Below are 13,740 nucleotides of genomic sequence, written 5' to 3' on the forward strand. Positions count from 1 at the left end.
CAGCATAAACAATAACTTTTGAACCAATCAAGTACGACCTAAATTTGTCGAATGCAAAAACTACAGCCAATATATCCTTTTCTGTCACGGTGTAATTGAGTTGTGCACCTCTTAGTGTTCTGCTTGCATAATAAATTAGGTGCATCAGCTTATCCTTTCGCTTGCTCAAGACTGCTCCTATAGCATAGTCACTTGCGTCGCACATGAGCTCGAACGGTTGCTCCCAGTTGGGTGCAACAATGATGGGTGAAATTACCAATCTCTTCTTTAGATCCTCTAATGCCAACCTGCAATCATTAGAAAACACAAAAGGCTGATCCTTTTCAAGGAGTTTACATAAAGGGTTAGCAATCTTAGAGAAATCTTTTATGAATCACCTGTAGAACCCGGCATGCCCAAGAAAACTTCTCACTTCCTTGACCAAAGTGGGCAGTGGAAACTTCTCAATCATGTCAACCTTAGCATGTTCAACCTCAATTCCTTTGCTGGACACTCGATGCCCCAAGACTATCCCTTCTTGTACCATAAACTGGCACTTCTCCCAATTCAGCACTAAATTTGTCTCCACACATCTTCTGAGCACTCTTCTTAAATTGTGAAGACAGCCCTCTAATGAATCCCCCACCATAGATAAATCATCCATATATACCTCCATAATGTCTTCAACCATGTCCATGAAAATGGTAACATACACCGCTGGAATGTAGCCGGTGCATTGCAAAGTACAAAAGACATTCTCTGAAAGGCAAAGATGCCATATGGACAGGTGAATGATGTTTTCTCTCTATCTTCGGGGGCTATTAAGATCTAATTGTACCCCAAATATCCATCCAAGAAATAGAAGTGAGATCGCGCAGCCAACCTGTCCAGCATTTGGTCAATGAATGACAAGGGAAAATGGTCCTTTTGGGTGGATGTGTTCAATTTTCGATAATCCATGCAAATTCGCCATCCCGTGATTGTACGAGTCGAGATCAACTCGTTATTCTCATTTTGTATGACCGTCATTCCTCTCTTCTTCGGCACACACTGAATAGGGGTGACCCAATTGCTATCAGATATGGGGAAGATGATACCCCCATCTAAACATTTGATCACTTTCTTCTTCACCGCCTCTTTTATATTCGGGTTCAACCTTCGTTGATGTTCTTTGGAAGGTTTGTGCTCTTCTTCCAAGAGAATCTTATGTATACAAAAAGCTGGGCTGATACCCTTTATGTCTGCCATGGTCCAACCAATAGCAGTCTTACATTCTTGTAACACTTGTAGGAGTTGCTCTACCTGCACAACTAGCAAACTGGATGATATAATAACAGGTAAAGTAGAATTAGGCCCTAAGAAAGCGTACCTGAGATGTGCTGGAAGTGGTTTCAGGTCCAACTATGGTGGCTCCTCTATCGATGTTTTCGCATGTGGTATTGTTCTTTCTTCTAAGTGTAGGGGCTCGAACTAGGGTTACCTTTTCCAGAACTCTTGACCTTCAAGAGCTATGACCCACTCTGCCGACTCCTCACCATCCACATTTTCTAGATTCATCAAGCAAGCTTCTAACAGATCCCTGACATTAATAGTCTTATCCTCCTCTTGTAGTATTATATCTATGGCCTCCACTAGTGAGCAATTTGCAAATTCGTTGGGTCTCCTCATAGAGTGTTGAACATTGAATATTATCTCTTCATTGTTCAACCTCATTCTTAATTCTCCAGTCTCATAATCAATCAATGCTCTCCCAGTAGCTAAAAATGGCCTGCCTAGAATGATTGGTATCTCTTCATCCGCTTGGCAGTCAAGAATGACGAAGTCTGTAGGGAATACAAATTTCCCCACTTGAACAAGCACATCATCAAGAATTCCTGTCAGTCTTTTGACTGTGCGATCAGCCAGTTGCAACAACATTGAGGCCGGGCTAGCTCTGCCAATGCCCAGTTTTGTATAGATTTCCAAGGGCATAAAGTTTATACTGGCCCCCAAGTCACACAATGCTTTAGCAAAAGCATAACTCCCAATAGTGCATGGGATAGTGAAACTACCTGGATCAGACACTTTTTGAGCCATAGGTCTTGTCACTACCGTGCTACATGGTCTACGTCAGAGTTACAGTGGACAGGTCCTGGAAGTCAAATTTTTGCAACGTCAGGTCCTTCATCATTTTTGCATACCTTGGCATTTTCCTCAAAGCATCCATTAGTGGAATATTCAATTGATTTGTTTGAGCATTTCCATGAATTTCCTGTATTGATCATCTTTCTTTTGGTTTGCCAACCTCTAAGGGAATGGTGAAGGAATCAACCTCTGCCCGCTGCTTTGTGTCTTTTCTTTGCTGGAAGATTTTTCTACTACCTGTTCTGGGAGTTGTTCACCTTCCTTCTCCTTACCCTTGTCAACGTGTTTTTGCTCTATTACAACCTCGGTGAGCTCTGTTGACTCATCTATCACTAATGTAAATGGAGTAATTGGAGTAGTTGGCGTTGTCTCTCTCCTAGATTGAGCAACTTTTTGCTCCATGTCTAAATCTCTTCCATTCCTAAGACTCACTGCCATGAGCTGATTTGGGTTGTGCTCCTTTGGATTAATGTTTGTATCTGCAGGCAATGTTCCTTATGGGCTATTGTTCAAGGCCATAGATAGCTATCCCAATTGAGTTTCAATGCCTTTCATTGCTGAATCATGTGCAGCTAACTTCTCTTGCATCTTTCTATTTTTCCTAAGGAATTGTTGCAGCATACCCTTGATTTCGATCATGTTACTATCTTGCTGTTGATGAGGTGGTTGGTAGGCCAATTGTTGTTGGTGTTGCTGATTATAGCCCTGCTGCCTTTGATAAGGCACGACTTGTGGTTGTGCTCCTCCTAGATTGGGGTTGTGTTGTTGCTGGTTTGGTCTGTACTGCTGGTTTGATGTTGGTCCCCATTATTTCCCACCTTGCCTCTGATCTCCAAAATTATTGACATAATTCATGTCTTCTCTGAAACCCTGGTTGTCATTCTCTCCATTCCACGAGCACACATATGACTGGTTTATGCAAGGAGTGCATAAGCCTTCATTTGTGGTATCAACAATGTGCACCTGTTTCGTACCCATCTCATTAATTTTCTTTGTCAGCAAGCTCATCTGGGTCATAAGAGCGGTATGTTTTCTGCATTTGTGTTGTTTGGGTCAAGAGCGACAGAATGCACTATTGGGGTGAGTGTTGTGTCTCTTATCATCCAGCCTGAATTTTGAGACATCTTGTCAAAAAGAATCTTGCACTCTGTGAAGCTTTTGCTCAAGAATGCAACCCCGATAGAAGCATCTACATTGGCCTTCAGACTGTCAGCCAAACCCATATAGAATCTCTATCCTAGCATGTGATCCGTAATGCCATGGTGAGGACACTTCACCAACATACCCTTAAACCTCTCCCAGGTTTCTTGCAAAGTCTCAGTAGGTTTCTGCCTGAATTGTATTATCTCATCAATTTGCCTCGCAGTTTTGTTGGGTGGATAAAAATTATTTAAGAACTGCTTGACTAGTTCCTCCTAAGTAGCAATGGATTTTATTGGGAGCGAATTCAGCTACGTTTGAGCCTCCCCGGTCATTAAGAATGAGAACAATAATAATTTGATTGCATCAGGAGTCACATTCGGCTATCTTTGAGTGACACATATTGATAGAAAGTTCTTTAGATGTTGTTGCGGGTCTTCACTGTATGACCCGGAGAACAACCCTTTATTTTGCAATTGGTGCAGCATGTTGTTGGTAATCTGGAATTTCTCCGCTTGTATCTAAGGAACCGCAATTACTGTGGCCAGGTTATCAGTAGTTGGTTGCGCCCAATTATAAAGAGCAACTTCCGGCACAAGAGGTTCTACCACTCTGATGTTTGGGTCATCTCGATCATTCCCGTTAATCTCGTTGACGTAATCTACGTCACCCATTTCAATTTTAATTTGTTCGTTTTGTTTAAACTGTTTGCTCTTCTTGTTAGCCCGGTTCAATGTTCGGAATGCTTTCTTGGGATCTGAGAGTCCTTCAAAGAGTTTACCAATTATCAAAGAGTTTCTAGGACTACACCTGAGGCACATAAGAGTTCAAACGTGAGAATTTCAATGGAAATATTTTTAACACCACAGAAAATTGATACTATAAACTAATAATCCTAGCAACTTCCAAGTTGGAATAAATAACACCGTTAGTTCCCCTGCAACGACACCAAAATTTGATCACGACCAACTATGCCTTATAAAAAGGACTAAGCGATCGCTGCAAATATATAATCCGGTTCAGTCCGGAGTCGAATCCCATAGGGAACTAACCTATTTACTATAACTTTTAACGCTACTAATGATAAGCTCAAACAATTCCTGCATGCAAGATTTTTAATGGATAATGAGTAGAATTCAATTAACTAAGGAAAAATGACAATAAAACTAGCAATAATCAAGAATAGAGTTGAATTCAATGGTAAAATAGTCTAGGGTTATTGATTTCCCCAATTATCGGATTAATTCTTAACTCTTTAGCTATAATCTCGCCGTAATACTCTATGAGGATTATGAGTTCCGGGCTACCGTAATTATCTCTCGATCAATTACGATAATTTACTAGAAGCATTCTCTCGAACTACTCTAGTTAACAACTTATGCAACTCAGAATTATCCCACCAAAGCTTCGTTATCTCTAACCCTGCTTTTAAATTCAAGTAATTAATCTCTTAACTTACCCAAAAATGGTGTTGTTAAACAATAATCTAACCAAGTATTCTTTCTCAAGCAACACAAGATAACTAGACACGATTAATCAAAGGCCCTTTCAATTAATCACAAGACAACACGTAGTTGAACAATCATAGAGTAAAAACGGCTCAATTATATCAAAACAGAGTCAAGACTTCATCCAACAATTGACTCCATCAATCCTAGATGGAGGGTTTAGCTACTCATACTAATAGATAAAAATTCACTATATAAAGTCATAATCAACAATGGAATTAAAAAGAAGAAGATAAAACTCTAAAGAAATTCTCTATCTTTCTTCCATGTTCTTGCCTTCAAATTCTCTCTAAAACTAGTTACCCCTCTCTTTTGGACGAATTAGGCTTCATATAGGTTTAGGCTAGTCGCCCTAGAAATTACATAATTGACCCTGAGTTCTTGGCTTCCGTCAGCCCGTCCGCGGACTGGACCGCGGATTCCGCCCATGTTCTGTCCGCAGCCGCGGATCTGACCGCGAAGCTGGCACTTGCTCTTCTTTCTTCTTTTCGACCGTGCTATCCTCCGATTGGCCTTTCACGCTCCATATTGACTCCAAAACACTCTTTAGCTTCCTCCTAGCTCAGAGTGGCTCTTGCAAAACGTAAAACTCTTAATTAGAGCATTTTGTTATCTTTTAACATTCAAGCATTGATAAAGTGCGGCCAAATTAGAGTGTAAATAGTATCTTAATTGCATAATTATCGTCTACTATCAGTGTTCAAGCGAATACTTTTCGCCGGATAATTTTATTGTATATATAGGTCAAATATTATTTTTTATGGCTATATATTATATCTTGAACATCCTTAACATAGTTGAGTGAGGTAATCCAACGGTCTAGGATTTTCAAAGTGAGATATTATATATGTTTGAATCTCTATCTTAACATTTTTATTTGCTAATTTTTTTTGCCAAAGTAAAACAGAGACCATCATATGTGGTTTATTTGACATTTTTTCTATTTCAATATTTTCTAATAAATAACTATTAAAACATAAAATCTATGTAAACAACTAATCTTAAATGTTGCTTCTTAAATAAATTTTACAATTTAAGATTCAAGTTCTACAAAAATTTCTTCAACAAAATCTCTCTGCATACTAAAGACCTTCTTGACTCTCACTTTCCTTTGGTTTTATGTTTACTTTCATTAGTAATTTTTTTGTCTTGTTTTATGTTAGTTTTGATTTATAAAATTATAGTTATATTACAAGTGTTTTCATGTTTAGCTAAATGTTGCGTAATTTAATTTTTAAAAAGTTGGTGCACCCATTCATCAATAAGAATTTATCAACTTTCTTAAAGTTTGAACACCCTTGACGAGATTCTTGGCTACACCACTAATACCTAACTGAGTTTATAGTAAGGGTGGAGTCAAGATTTGAAGTTTATAGTTTCAAATTTTAATTTTTTTAAGTTACTAAGTTCTAAATTAATAATTTTTACATATTTACGAGATTTTTAAAGATAAATATAGGGTTCGAGCGATTTCGTAAGCCGTATGCTATCTTGCGATACGTGAATTGCAACATTGGGGTTGGGGTTGGGGTTGGGGGGTGGGATATGCTACTTGTGTAGGAGATAACTAGGAGTGGCAAACGGGCGGGTCGGGTCGGATATGGTTCGGGTCGAAAACGGGTCATGAAGAAATGGATCAATTATCCGATCCGACCCATATTTAATACGAATAAAAAACGGGTTAATTGGTGGATAATATGGGTAACCATATTATCCATTAATTCTTGCATATGATTACTTTTGGGAGAATTCTTGCATATGATTACTTTTGGGAGAATTTAGTCTCCCTAACTTGAGGAACCCCAATTTGAGGCTTTACAAATGTAAAAGTAGACTCATTGGTTATCTATTGGTTACTCATTGGTTATTCATTTTCTAAATGGATAATATGGTTTTTATCCATATTTGACCCATTTTTAAAAAGTTCATTATCCAACTCATTTTTAGTGGATAATATGGGTGGTTAATTATTTTCTTTTAACCATTTTGCCACCCCTAAAGATAACTAATGTATATTCATATTCATCATATCAAGTCTAACTAATTAGTTATTAGTCAATATCATTTTCAGCTTTAAATATTTAAACACACAAAAATTAAATATCAGACATACATGCCAACAAAAATTGGGTTTCAAGTATACGAAGAGCATTTGAAATAATATTTGTCAGTTGTAACCTTAAACAATCGTATAGCCAAAGATCATATTATCTTGCTATGAATCCTTTTTCGTAGAAAATAGTTGTATCACTTAGCTACAAAATTTTAAGTCGTCGCCATTTAAACATTGTATGTTTGGTGATAAAACTTTGTTGTTACTAAGTCACAGGATGATTAGAAATAACAAAATAATTGTCAGTAATTGTTTATATTAATGGTGACAAAACTTTAGATTAATATATATATATTCTGTATTTTATATACAAAAATTATATAAATTTTATATATTTTTTGGCTACCGAATATAAATAATTTCTGGCACGGACTAAAAGTGATAATACCCCAAAATGTCATTAAAGTAGCGTATCCGCAATCAAATTTGGTGATATTTTGTCACAACCTTATACGTGTTTTCATTCTCCTAATTCTGTTGGGAAATGAGTAACGGGTCATTAGGAATTTTTTCACAAAATAAGACTTTCATTCTCCTAGTTCTGTTGGTTTCAAACTTTTACTCGGAGAATTCCTATTATTATGATAGGTCTATTATAATAGTTCTAGAACTCTTCAATGACAATCATGGCCTTTCCACTCATTAACAGTAAATTAATATTTTAAGAATATTTTTATAATTAATATTATTATTCGTGCTTTTATAATAATATAATTATTATAATATATATTGTAGTTAGAGGTGGAGCAAGAGTTCGAAGCTTGCATATTTAAAATTTTAGTCCTTTTAAATTATTGAGTTCTAAATTAATTATTTATACGTTGAGAGTTTATATGAGTCCACCAAACTATAGAGTATGTGATCCTCTATGAATTTCCACTGAGAATTATGAAGCAGTAAGTAAAAGAGATACGAGATTTTTACGTGGAAAAATCCCACTCAAGGGGACAAAAACCACGACCTACACTTGTAGGCTTTCAACTTCACTAATTTGTAATCACACTATTACAAGCCACTTTGTAATGACTCTATTACAAAGACTTCAACTTAACTAACTTGTGATACTCTTACCACAAACCACTTTGTCACTCTCTAGTTACAAAGACTTTAACTTATAACTAACTCTAGTCACTACACAAACTTAGAAGGTTTGTGATTTTGGGTTTCCTAAAACACAGCTTCTAAGAAAGCAAGATAGGAGTTACAATGAAGAATAAATAACAAGATTACAACTCAACTACGGATACACATAGAATCATTGTGAAACTGATCCTTTAGTGGAGCTGTCTTCTTGTTTCTTGACACACTTGTAACTTCAATGTTGGATCCGGTAAACACTGGAGGGTCCAAGTTGATGAAGTCTCGAACTCTTGCGTTAATTACTCTATTAACATGACCAACATTTGTACCTACCTGGCGCTGAGCCTGAGCGGCTACCAACCTAGTCAACAACTGTACTGCACTCCGTATATCCATATCCTCATCCTGAACAATAGGTGGAGGTACTGGGTTCCTCGTCATCTCCTCGGGTGTTGACGAAATCAGAGAACTATGCAAGGGTGTCGTATTTCCCCTCGGGGCCTTACTCTGGCCCTCACTAGACATTGGTACTCTACTCATGCCCTCATCTGCCACTACTTTACCCTTCTGACTAGCCGTAACGTTCCTGGTCATAGGCATTGCTGCATATATAAAACAAGTCAAAGGTCAAGGGCTTTGTTCCCTATGACTCTGCTCTATTGCACGATCTAATATCAAGAAGGAAGGGTAACCGGTCTGTAAATGCCATGTAGTTTCCTGTTTATCCAACGTAGTGCACAACACATTTATAAAGAAAAGTCTACTAGACACGGCTTGCAGATAACCCTAGGACAGAACTGCTCTAATACCACTTTGTTGTGATCCATATCAGAGGGTCACGACTGGCACCCGGTGCCTACTCAACCGAGCGCCACGTACCTTATTCCTTTTTTTTTCTATAAATCTCATCATGTGCCATGATAGGACACATCTATATATGTAATTAACAATATTAGAACATAACTCACGTAATTAATTCAAAAGGATTTATATAGATACATAGGGGGCGACAAGGCCGTTGACATGTCATACCTAAAGTTATACACATGATACTGTCTGCAAAACCTCTAAGAAAACATGACCATAACATATAAAACGGGACAGGGTCCCAGACGTCCTCATAAAACAAAGTAACATATATGGAATGTGACTCGGCAATGCTCCAGGAAGATGTGGAGCTCACCAACCCAAAGTTGATATCTGGAGGCAGCCTACAGTGGATGGTCCTCACCTCGCCTACCTACACCTGCGTGGCATGAAACACAGCGCCCCAGAAAAAAGGGGCGTCAGTATGAAGAATGTACCGAGTATGTAAGGCAGCAACGAAACGTAATAATAATAAAATACTATCTCAGAAAGAGATAAGAGTCAACTTATAACTTATGACTTGCCTCTGAGGGTCGTAACATATAAAATAAATCACATCTCGTATATATAAATAAAACTACAATATAATAGTTCTAATTACCTCATCTTTATGAGATTAACTGCCCAACTAATCAGTGGTAACTGCCCGACCGGCCGTAACTCGGTGGTAAATGCGTAACTGCCCTACCGGTGGTAAACAATAATATATAATGCTCAACCGGTGGTAACTGTAGCTGTCCGAACGGACGTAGCTCGATGGTAAATGAACATGCGTATATCACAATACTATTAATATTAACATCTTTATCATGCAAAATCAAAATACAGGAACACCTTACTGCCACTCCTCCAAGTAGCATTTAGCAACAGAAACTTTTTATTTTTCTTTAACATATAGATTAACATAATCGACCTTCATGCATAAGCACTAAAGAAAGTTTAGCGAAACAAGGACAAATTATAATCCATCTTAACCATAAGGCTACGAAATTTCTTATGAAATTTCTTAAAATCCAAATTAAACTAAGTCCGGATAATTAAAGTACAAAATCTAAGTGAAATCTAAACCCCTTCAATTACATGAAAGATTAAGCTTGATGATTAGTACAAATTTCCAAGCTTATTGAACTGTATAGATCATCACAGTCTAGTGAATATATAGCACACATTCAAATGATTGACACCTTAAATGGAAGGAAGTACTTCAATATGCATGTGACGGAATCTGAATGAAAAACTTGTGCCACTTTTACAAGAATGAATAACGTAGACATTCTTAACTGCTACGAGTAAAAACACTTATGAAATATCATTATATTTACGTATCGTTACTTGGATAATGCTAAAAGAAAGAAGGGATAACCTTAATATACCTGGAGTAGGGAAAATTCCGTATAATATTATTGAAGAAGAATGCACCGTACACCTTTAGACCCACAAAATTTTACGTTGCTACGATTCTTAAAAATTCTCGTTGGAACCTTGTAGGAGAATTAAATTGCACGAATTTTCGTTGTTAATGAAGGTTTGGATCAGAACTTTGTTGGAGAATTGTACATTCTGCCTTTGTAGGACTTCTTTCACTCTTAAGTTCTAATTGTAGGAAAATAGCTAATGTTTTAATTTTGTGTCTTTGTATGAAGCTTTGTTAAAAGCTTTTGTAAAAGTGACTAATTGTTATTTTAACACCTAAAGATCATATGACCCTTAGTCATAGGTTTGGTTTGGTGGTGTTGCCACGTTTTTGTTTTGGGGGTTTTATTTTTATCTCATAATTTATTAATTAGCTAGGTAATGTTCCGTTACTCGGTAATTAACCAATTACCCATATAATAAAAAAATATCTCAAATTACTTAAAATTCTACTTATTTATAATATACTTTACACATCATACTATCACGGCCATATGGTACCTTGTATGGTATTAGTCCATAATTATCGGGTATTATCGCACGAACCGTATTTTATCCCAAATTGGCCACTTTCAACAAAAATCGCTTTCTTTAATTCGTGTACTCTTAATCCTTCTTGAAACTTACTTATTTCATGTTATAATTAGCGTAAATACGTTAACCTCGAGATAATCTCACCCCCGAGTCTACGTCAATTAATTGAAGATGAAACTTTTAACGTACAAAAATGTGAGATGTAACAGTTGGTAGCTTTCCACTTTTAGTATAATAGGAATGATATGATATACAAAATCTCAACAAACTCCATCGAGGTAAGATAGTCCAAGAAACACATATGTTACATTGTATGAATAGAATGAGATTAGGGCATAATCGGAAAACTCTATTAGGCTAAGAGACAATTAAGATGACTGGATCGAAAGCATATGTGCTCTAATACCACGTCAATTTACACCATGGATGAACAATATGTTCCTCGATTGAGGTAAAACAGAACAAAGAGTGAAAGTAGAATTCTTTTCTAGAACATTGTTCTTTGGAAGAGATTGGGTGATAACTCGAGAGAGAGAGACAGAGAGAGAGAGAGAGAGAAAAGGGATAGAAATATAATAGGAAAAGCGTGGGGAGAGAGAAGTGGATTACAGGAAGTAATAGGTGAGTGCGATATTTCGGTGATCGAGGTGGGGTCTATATATAGGGGAATCAGTGTGGTTAGAGTCTACTAGGGTAATGAATTGCTGAGCACGAAATGAGATATTATACATAATTTCTGGTCTTATATATTACCAGATTGTGAAAAATATTTAAATGTCCTTAATAGCTAGCAATTACAGGAAAAATCTTATCAAAATTTAATTTCAAATGTTTAGTAAATTTAATGAATTGAAAATTTTACAAAGCTACATCGTTTTGTTTAAACTGTTCATTTGATCGTTAATTGACATCTCTACAAAGCTAGATACAAGAGGAAATGTGAACAGGAAAGGTTATCTTTTCCTAAATTAATTCACATAATCTGTCGTTATACTAAAATTGTCATATGTAATTAACTGTAAACATAAATACATCTCCATACCCTCCAAATACACAAAAAACAGAGAAGACAAACATAAAACAAAACAACGACATTTGACCTTAAGTCACTCAAATGAAACTTCTAAATTTCATATACCTTTTTACACCACGAAATTTTTCTTTCCGTCGCTTGTCAGCTAGTTGTATTCAAGATTTCAAAGTGCTTAATTTGATGTTGAAGCACATCAAATAATCAAATGCAGCGAAATTTAAACCACCAAAAGAAATTTTTAAAAATGTCATTGCAAACTTGTTATGGAATGAATGAACTCCCATGAACGAGGACTTTATAGCAATAAGTATGTCATGAGTTACCGCTCCGTTTCCCCTATTCCTACTTCTTTATGTGTTGTTTAGTTGTATTTCATCATATCGTGTTGGTTATTCTGTGTTCGGAGTGGACATGGAGTAAAGTGAGACACTTACTCTCTTATTTGGAAGTTTTAGTTGGAAAAGTCATCGGAAGTTGATTTTTGAGTAAATGATCTCAAAATTTGGTTTTTATGGTTCGGATAGCTATGTTAGGTAATTTTGGACTTAGGAGCATGTTCGAAATGTATTTTGGAGGTTCGTGGTAGATTTAGGCTTGAATTAGCGAAATTAGAATTTTGGTGTTTTTCGGTCGTTAGTGAAAATCCTGATATCGGTGTTGGATTGGAATTTTGGAAATTTGAGTAGATCTGTTGTGTCATTTGTGATGTGTGTGCAAATTTCAGTAATTCGGATGAGTTTTGATAGGTTTTTCCATCGGTTGCGGAATTCGGATGTTTGAAAATCCTTAGGCTTGAAACCGGGGGTGATTTGGTGCTTTGATATTGTTTTGAGTGTTCCAAAGGTTGGAATAAGTTTGAATGATGATACGTGACTTGTTCGTATTTTTGGTTGAGGTCCTGGGGGCATCGAGATGAGTGTGGAAGGTTGTTAGAAAGATTGGAATCATAATTTAGAAGCTTCAGTCGTTGTTCCTGTCGTAACCGCACCTGCGGATTGGGGACCGTAGGTGCGATGTCGCAGATGCATTGGGAGGTCGCAGAAGCGGTTTTTGGCCAGTTGGAGCTTGATCACAGGTGCAGAGGTTCTATCGCACTTGCGGGGCCGCAGGTGTGAAGTATCAGCCGTAGATGCAGAATCTGGCGGATAAGTGGAATCCGTAGGTGCGCTTCATTGACCGTAGATGTGGTAGCGCAGGTGCATTAAATTGGACCGCAGATGCGGAACACCTGGACAGAACATATAAATTCTTGCCTTCACGAAATTTGGTCATTTTTTCACCATTTGTGTTCGGACTTGGAGCTTTTTGAGAGGTTTTGAAAAGGGATTAGAGGGGTAATACTTGGAGGTAAGGTTTTTGAACTCAATACTCGATTCTATGGTGAATTCTAACTAATTAGACATGAAATTAGTGGGATTTAAAGGTTAAAAATTGAAGTCTATGGCTTGTATTTTGGAGAGCTTTGAGTGGGGATTTGAGGTTCGCTTTTGGTGATTTTGGTATGTATAGACTCGTGAGGAGATAAGGGTGCTAGTGATGTGATTTTAATTGAATTTCGAGATGTGGGGCTGGGTTCGAGCAAATTCAGGATTTTTGGTCTAATTTGATAATTTACGTGTGGGTTTCATTCCTTTAGCTTATGTTGATGATAATATACTGATTTTGGTTAGATTCGGAGCATTTGGAGGCCGGATCAAGAGGCAAGGGCATCGCAGGTTCGAGTTTTGGCTTGGTTGAGGTAAGTAATGCTTCCAAACTTGTTCTAAGGGTTCGAAACCCCGAACTACATGTTCTATAATTACTATTAAGGTGACACAACTGCCAAGTGACGGGCGTGTGGGTGTGCACCGTGAGAATCACGGCCTGGATCATTCCATGGCACCGCTTAGTGATCTTTCTTGCTGATATCTGTGTTGTGATTATGTGATTAAGTTAATGAGCTGTAAATC

The 13,740-nt window shown here is 37.2% G+C and overlaps 1 non-coding gene across 1 annotated transcript; it reads left to right on the forward strand.

Annotated features, from left to right (window-relative positions):
* The first annotated feature begins 3,357 nt into the window (after positions 1–3,357).
* LOC142179636 (small nucleolar RNA R71) lies at positions 3,358–3,464 on the forward strand. Its single transcript, XR_012708181.1, has one exon. It is a non-coding gene; the product is annotated as a small nucleolar RNA R71 (small nucleolar RNA).
* The last annotated feature ends 10,276 nt before the right edge of the window (positions 3,465–13,740 follow it).

Source organism: Nicotiana tabacum, chromosome 3 (genome assembly GCF_000715075.1).
Source record: "Nicotiana tabacum cultivar K326 chromosome 3, ASM71507v2, whole genome shotgun sequence".
Taxonomy (NCBI): domain Eukaryota; kingdom Viridiplantae; phylum Streptophyta; class Magnoliopsida; order Solanales; family Solanaceae; genus Nicotiana; species Nicotiana tabacum.